This window comes from Oryzias latipes, chromosome 8 (genome assembly GCF_053564925.1).
Source record: "Oryzias latipes strain Hd-rR chromosome 8, Olatipes_Hd-rR_3.1".
In the NCBI taxonomy this organism is placed as follows: Eukaryota; Metazoa; Chordata; class Actinopteri; order Beloniformes; family Adrianichthyidae; genus Oryzias; species Oryzias latipes.
This window is the reverse complement of record NC_136244.1, coordinates 4,623,678-4,631,832: the sequence shown is the minus strand read 5'-3', so window position 1 is coordinate 4,631,832 and position 8,155 is coordinate 4,623,678.

Below are 8,155 nucleotides of genomic sequence, written 5' to 3'. Positions count from 1 at the left end.
AAAAGTTTTCCCCTGTTAAAGATTGGAAACCTATAGCTTTATTTTTTAGCACATGCTTTAAATGTGTTAGTTAAGGAAAGCGTGTATCATTACAGTAACTTCTTGACCTGACGCAGTATTGACAGGCGGATCTGAATGAAGCGTTTTTGCTTCGCTGTTTTCAGGCCACCAACTGCAGTAAATTGCATCTAAAGACAGCTGAAGGATTTTTGAGGATTTTACAAAAATCCAGGATTTCTCTCAGGTTTGGTCAAACTTTGATGTTCATGAAGTTTGCTGTAGTTCATTTTCTTGACCTTGAGTTGAACATCAGAGGGAACCTTAAGGCCTTGGGCGTACAAACGTTGCACCAGCTTTTATGACTGTTGTGATCTTCCATGCACAACTCCCAGCTTCCTGCGCATGTATGATGATGTGGCTGCAGTGCATCACCTCCCATTTCTGTCCAATAACATGAAAATATTTCACTTTGTGGCTAAGGTGTTTACCTAAAACACTTTAAGTTGCGGTCAAAGACCTTTAACGTACCCATGAAGAACAAAGCACAGAGAAAAAAATGCTTAAAAAAAACAAAAAGACAGAAATTGTGCAATGAAGGAGTTCAAGTGTCTGAACTCTGACATTTTGGAGCTTAATGTTGAGTATTTATTACTCTTCACTAGGAAATGTTTTAGTGCGATAACCAGAAATGTTCTTCATTATAATTAACCATTTAAGCCCAACTGATAGCTTACCTAATGCGTTAAAATCCAGGATGATCGCACTCAAAGTATCCCAGGGTTAACAGTCACTGTGGTGTAACTGTAAGCTGGGAGTGGGAGTGAGATCATCTCACTCTTTGTGGTTCAGGAGAGCTGCAGGCGCAGCGCTGGGAGGATTGCAGCCTGACCCCAAGCAGCGGGAGACGAAGGGTTACGGCTCTGATGGTTTCAACTGGACTCTATTCCCACACGATGATTCTGTTTTCCAACACCTCTCAAACTCAACCTTTGTTCACTCTGGTGTAATTCTCCTCCAAACCGCAGCGGCCATTGCTGTCTTTGTTGCAGCCATGTGTGACAACTGCATACCTCTCCAGCTCTGTGTTTGATAACCATCAACACTTGAAAGGACTTTGAAAGTCAGTCAGAGATCAGAGGACACACAACTCAAGTTCACAGTGGATGATGGATCTTTAGGAAATGAGACAACATGTGGGGTCAGCAGCTTTCACTCCTGCAGCGCCCGGCGTCGCGCTCGGCCTCTAAAGGTGGCTGTCGGGGGGGATCAGCTTCACACGCAAGATGACTTTATGCTGATTGGAACAAAAGAAAGTAACGGAAGAAACACAATGGTTGCAGTCGCAGAATGTCAGCCACTTATTAGGAACCCCTAAAATAGTAACTGAACTCCAAACTTTGCTTTCTGTTTTTTTGTGTTTGTTTTTTAATTATTCTGAGAGATGTTGATGGTTACGTGTTTTCTCAGAAGTGAAGGTTTATTGTACCTGATGATGCCATGTGATTCTTGTGATTTTCTAGTGTCATTCTGTAAATACAGCTATAATTTAGCATGTTTTCCTGTCTGAATTGACGTTCATTAATGTGCATTCTCCTTGTCAAATTAATCCATAAATATGGACACATCCTTCAAATGTTCACATCATTTCAAATATATTTAAGTTTATCAAAATTACATTTGTTTTTAGTTTTTTTGAGGGGGGAGGTCCAGCTGAGTCTCCTCTGAAATTTTTTATTCAATTTCAAACCGTCCAAAATGAAGAGTTCAAGATAAAAATGAATGAAACCTTTAAAACATGTGGCTCAAAAACCACAATTAGAAATAACTGTGTGAAAAACTGAGCTTTTAGGGAATCCAACCTTCTCCAGTTTGTTTAACAACCATACGGAGCTCAAATTTTTTATTTTTGACAAGTTATTTTTAAAAGACAATAGAATAAATGTTTGCCATTTAAATGTATTTTTTAAATACTGTCCGAAGCGCCAACTTTTTAACGCAAATGTAGTTTTTGAAATAATTACTTTATATTTTTTTACAAGATTAAACTACGATTTTTAATGGTTATTGAGGGATAATGATTAATCGACTTAATGTGAGGCTTGAATACTTTTGTTTGGTTTTTGTTTGTACACATATTTAATTTACACTTGGTTATCCTGCAGAAAATACAAGGAATGCGTAAAACTTCACCTGCGCTGTTCAGTCTCCAGGTTTTTATCTCTGAGTCACACTAGTTAAAGTTTTGCCTAAAGATGTCCCGAATCCAGTTGAGGTCAGTGAGGCGGATCGATCAAAATGAAACAATATCTATGAATCGTGCCAGCAACCACAAATTATGACATGTATCTAATTGTTGTTCAAATTAATCTTTGGGCCTTTAATTGTTATGAATAATCACTGACAGATATTTGCTATTAAAAATGCAGTGAACTGTGTTTTTTGAAAGCAGATTCTTACCTTTCAGCTCATTTGCAGCATTTTTTTCAGTGGACAGAGCAACAAAAAGGCCTTTTTTTCTCCACTCAGCTCACTTATTGTCTGGTTTATTAAAGCTTCAAATAAGCGACTGGGGGAGCAAAGCAGAAACACAACTATGAGTGTGCCAAAATGCCTTTTTATTTATAGCGTCACGTTTACGCAGGCTAAACTCAGCGAGATCATTTTCAGCAAAACAAATTGTGCCCTTCACTTGTGTGTGTGTGTGTGTGTGTGTGTGTGTGTGTGTGTGTGTGTGTGTCTGTGTGTGTGTGTGCCATCTTACAGGCTAATTTGCAGCCCAGCTTGCCTGAGCGAATGTGCTCTGATGTGGACGAGAAGGGACAAAGGGCCTCCACATTCTGCCCCCCGCCTGCATGCAGCCGCCTCCTCACCCTCTCTCCCAGCAACCGCAGAGTTAATGGGAGGCAGGTCAAATGCAGGAGTGTTGATTGTGGTGGACAGGGCTGGTAAACAGCTCCTACATGATGCTGAGTCAAGCAAACTGTCACTTTAGGTGAAGGGCCGAGTTACACTTGTTGACAAGCCGCCTCTGCTCTCTGAGCCCGGCTGTGTAATTAAAGCTAAAGGAAGGACATCAATTAAAACTAAGGGGACTGACCAGACTTGGGTGTGTTTGCTAAGAGGGCGCACACTAAAGAATAGGGAAGTTGTGCAAGTGTTGAAGGTGTGGTAGACGCTTTTGGCACTTGTTCTTAAGGATCTGGCCTCACACCCTGCAAACGGTCAAGGCTCCAGCTCTCTGATAATTTCAGGGTGGGACTTTTAATAGATATAATCATTTTTATTGTATTGTAATTCCATAAGCAGGAATCACTGTGGTTGCTCTCAATGAGCCTAAAGTAGATCAGTCTGTTAAGATAAAACTACAGTTTTAAACTACAGCTGAGTACAAATTTGGTTTCGATATGTGATCGAAAAAATGTTGAAATTCAACTCAGACCTCATATAAACAGAGCAGCACTTCTCTTACAATAACTTCTCTGCACGGCTGACATTCATCGCTAGCTTTACAGAGAAAACAAGCCCTCCCGCAGGCCTTGTCTCGTCAACTGAACACGCCCTGCCGCTGTCAGTCTGGCCAATCACCTGCTTTAGGACCGAGCCACCACGTTCTTCCCATCCTGACAGGACTTTGTGTCCTGACAAAGGGAGTGGAGCGTTTGAAACGAGTGGCACGCTCTGCCTTTGTTGCAGATTGATGGTGGGTGCGTGAGGTGTGTTCGCTGGTTTGCGAACATGTGCTGGGCGGAGTAGGCTTAAGTGTGTTTTCCTAACCGGTTATTAGTTCTCCACGGTAATTATTGCATTCAAGGCCACTAATGACACCATATTCAAGCTCCTTTTAGCCGCGCTTAAATAGAAGGTATTAGCAGGAGTGCCACGGTTCATAACCGATGATAGTGATATCTGCTGATAACTTAAGATGGTTAGATAAACAAAAACAAACCGGCAGATGTTAATGTGCCAATGTAAAGACCAGGGGAAAAAATGCTGTTTAGAATTGAATCGTTAGTTCAAAAGGGGCCCAAGTCCAAGAGGTTTGTTTTTTCAGGAAATGATTTTAATTGCATAGCTTAAAGGGAGGCGACACCAAATGATTAATACTTTACCCAGATTTAGCACCAGTTCATAGCTTACAAATGCTATAATATGAAGCACCTCACTTTTATCATTTCAGAGGACTAGCAAACTAAAGTCTCTGGACTTGGTCCCTTCTTGAATTAAACAGGGGTGCTGCCATATTGGATAACTAGTGCTGCCATCTCTGGGATAAACCAAAACCCCTGCTAGAGAGGCCCAACTCCAGGAATTTTGCATTTAATGCATTTTAAATATCAAGCATAGTCAATACATTACAACGGACTTGGGACTTTTTTGCACATAATCAGATAGCTTTTCCCTTGAAGACCATAGAACATATAATATCTCGATTTTTTGAAAATTGTGGACTTGGGCCCCTTTTGAACTAACCGATTCAGTTTCAATACCTTTATGTCATCCATTCAGAAATTATTTATAATCCATTTATCCTATATTTATCATTTTCAACTTTAATCCCTTCATGCCTGAGTTTGATTCCATCCCTCCAGCTTCAGAACATGCTGAATCCCTTCTGGGGTCATGGGTTGCTGGAGCCTGTCCCAGCTACTGTTGGGTAAAGGCAGGATACACCCTGAACGGGTTGCCAGTCTGTTGCAGTGCCTGGTGTTGGACTCTGGGAGGAGGCCGGAGTACCTGAAGAGAACCCACACATGCACAGGGAGAACATGCAAACTCCACACAGAAAAGAGCTGGGATTTAAACCATGGCCTTTATTACTGTGAGATGAGAGTGCTAACCACTACACCACCATGCAACACTGAAATTATTTCCAATTATATGTAATCAATGTTCATCATTGTTTTTTTTCCTTTCAAGGAGTTGCTTACTTAAATAAAGTCCTTGATTTAACGGTACGTTCGACATTAGCAACGTATGACGTAAAGGGGTTACCACTTTTTTAATGTCTTTTGGGGGGGACATCTTGTTTGCTGGTTTCCAACATGACAATTTTAATCTACTAAACATTTCAAAATGATATTCAAGTTATATTAACATTATATTCAAATTTATTTCTGCAGTACATTAGAAGGTAAATGGCTCAGAGAGCTTGTACTGATAAATAGTGATAAACCAATGGCAGGAGCATTTCTTCTCCAAACCAGTGTCAGCTGTACTTAGGATTCTAGAATGTAAGTTAAATTATAGCTTATTAAGTCTGGAAAACCTAGTATATTAATCTAAATCTGGCCATGGACGTCGCGTATAGCTTGTCTCTGCTCCTGCTCCTGGGCTTGGTTGTGGACCCCTCCTCGGGCTCGCCTCGCACCCCCAGCCGTGCCGCAACTCCATCTGGATGAACCCCATCTGCTGGACTATTCAATGTAGTTGTAGACTTAGATCAGCTAATTCTTCTCTGAGAGTTTTGGTACATCGCCAGTCCCCCTCCTTCATGTTGACATCCCTGAGGTTTCTTCTTCTTTTTCCCAGAATCGTTTTTTCAGGAGTTTTTCCTTACCGAGAAGGCGGGTCTAAGGGCAGGGATGCCCAGTTTAGCCTAGTCTGTTTAGATTAGTTTAGCCATTACCGATTGAATTCCATGATTTCATGTTCTTTATGATTTCATATTTATTGTATAATTACAGGAATGAACCCCAATGAGACGACAATTGTTGTAATATTGGGCTGACTACATAAAATTGAGTTGAATAAACTAAATTTAGATCAGCTGGAAATATATCAGAAAAACAAAACAAGAAAAATATTTTATATCTGTCAGCAGAGGGAAACTATGACTGCAAAATTATGTTAATCTTGAAAAACATTCCTACATGAAATAAATCCAGTTTCAAGTGCTTTGACTTAAATGATATTTTGTTCTTATGAATTTGCATCGGCAGTTGTGAAAAACACAGCTTTGTTGTTGAAATTACTGCAGGCAGCACTTTTCCTCCATATTTCCATCTTAAACTGTAACTGAGTCTGTCCACTGGAGGCTCTCTGTCTTTAATCGAGGGCTGTTTTTCCTCCACAAAGACACAAAGCTTTGTAACCTGTACCTGGAGGTGTTTGTGCTCGCTGGGCTCTGCTTGTTTACCCCTATGCTCGTGTCACTCTGCAGAGCTGGCAGCCATGAACTTGTTTTTCACCCATTAGCTGAGTAAATAACTCAAGCAGAGATGTGGCAGCATGTGGAAAGCGGCATTAGTGTCACGGCTGTAAGGTGAGAGGCATGGCAGCCGATTCGGTTTAACATTTAATCGCACCATCCGATTCGGTTTCTGTGAAAATGTCAATTTTCCACGGCCGTCCAACCAGCGTTGCCAGATCTGGAGAAGAGAAATGAACAACCAGAACTCTTAAAATAAACATTTGGAGTTAAAAATCCACCTAAATTGTGTTTTGGGTGTTTTTAACATTTTTTGTGGCATTTTTCGGATGATAGAGGACATACAGAAAGAAAATTAAGCTTAAAGTTGCATTTCTGAAAATGTCTTTACTCAAATCGTTTCGTAGGTGCAATTGGAAACATAAATCATTTTAAATCTTTGTAATCAGCTACTGACAAACAAAACTCTACAAGAATTTTAGGTTTAATGTCTGCATTTTTCATACCTGTTTCAACTTGTTTATGATTAATTTTAGCACATTTGTAAGACAAAGATGTTCGAAAATGATTCCAGCTGTTACTATTTTATACAGTCAAATGTGAGGAGCATAAAAGCGACAACAAATGTTTTAAGTTCAAAAACACCAGGCAGAATTTATCTGAACTCAGTGACACTTCTCTGCACATTGTGAAAAGTGGGCGGGATCATAGTTGTTTTCTGTCCAAATGTACGAGTCACTGTGACATGGATGTGGTTCTGCCAATTGGTAGCTTGAGGTTTCAGATCCTGGGATAACAAAGCGTTTTAGATAGATGACTGCTTAACTTCTACAACATGAAATACAAAAATCCCCCAGGGTTTGGTTCTTGGAACTCAGCTTTTCAACCTGTACATGATCCTTTTGGATCAAACCCTGCAAACTAAAAACTGTTCCTAATATAGTTATTCACTTCACTTAACTCTGGTCCTGCCTGTTTTCCAGCCATCCCTACCACAGTTACTGTTGATTACCTGGATCAAGTGTGTTCAGCCAGCTGAATCACAGGGTGGTGGATATCAAGGATCAGGGTTGGGCAGCTCTGACTTTGCAACAGAATTCCTGAATGCAGCCAATTATCCCTTTTTTTTTAGTAACAATTTTTTTTAAACTCTTGTTTTTTTTTAAGTACAAAAAATGAGTTTGGCTATGTAGCAGAGATCTTTAACCCTCATCCTCAAGATCTATCCTGGTTGTTTTCCAAACATCCAAGACTTAAATCAGGCGTGACAGCTCATAAGCAGTTAGCGGGCGAAGAAAGGAAGACAGGTGGTAGCTCTCGACAAGAAGAGCTGAGGACCACTCTAAATGAAAGAAAAATTATAAATATTAGCATCAATGATCACATTTATTGTACATATCAGGATCTGAATTAAATTAGCCTTTAATTCTCTTTTTTTGTGTTTTTTTCTTGATTTGTTGCACCACAACTGCTGGATTTTAAGCCTTTTATGACTGTATTTTGTTTTACTCATTTTTTAATGCTCTATCTATCTATCTATCTATCTATCTATCTATCTATCTATCTATCTATCTATCTATCTATCTATCTATCTATCTATCTATCTATCTATCTATCTATCTATCTATCTATTGCACAGAACAGCATGTCAGTATACAATTATACTGTATTAGTGAAAAACTAAATACACAAAAAACTATTTTGAACTGCAGTTCCTTCAGAAACACAATGTGTCTTTACTGTTTCAGGAAGATTCCTCCGACAGCAGCAGAAGAGAAAAGCTTAACAATTATGTAACAGCCGTCAAAAATATTTCAGCAGAAGTGTTGCATGTTCGAAGCCCGTAAGTGCAGCAGATATTTTGAAAGGTTGTGCAAGATAAAAAGAAGTTTGCTCCAGTAATATGAATTACGGGAGAAAATGTCCTAACTACAAATGAGTGGACGCTCAGCATTCTTTGCTGTGTGGCCACAACTGTGGACATCGATGTGGTTTGTGCTGTGACTA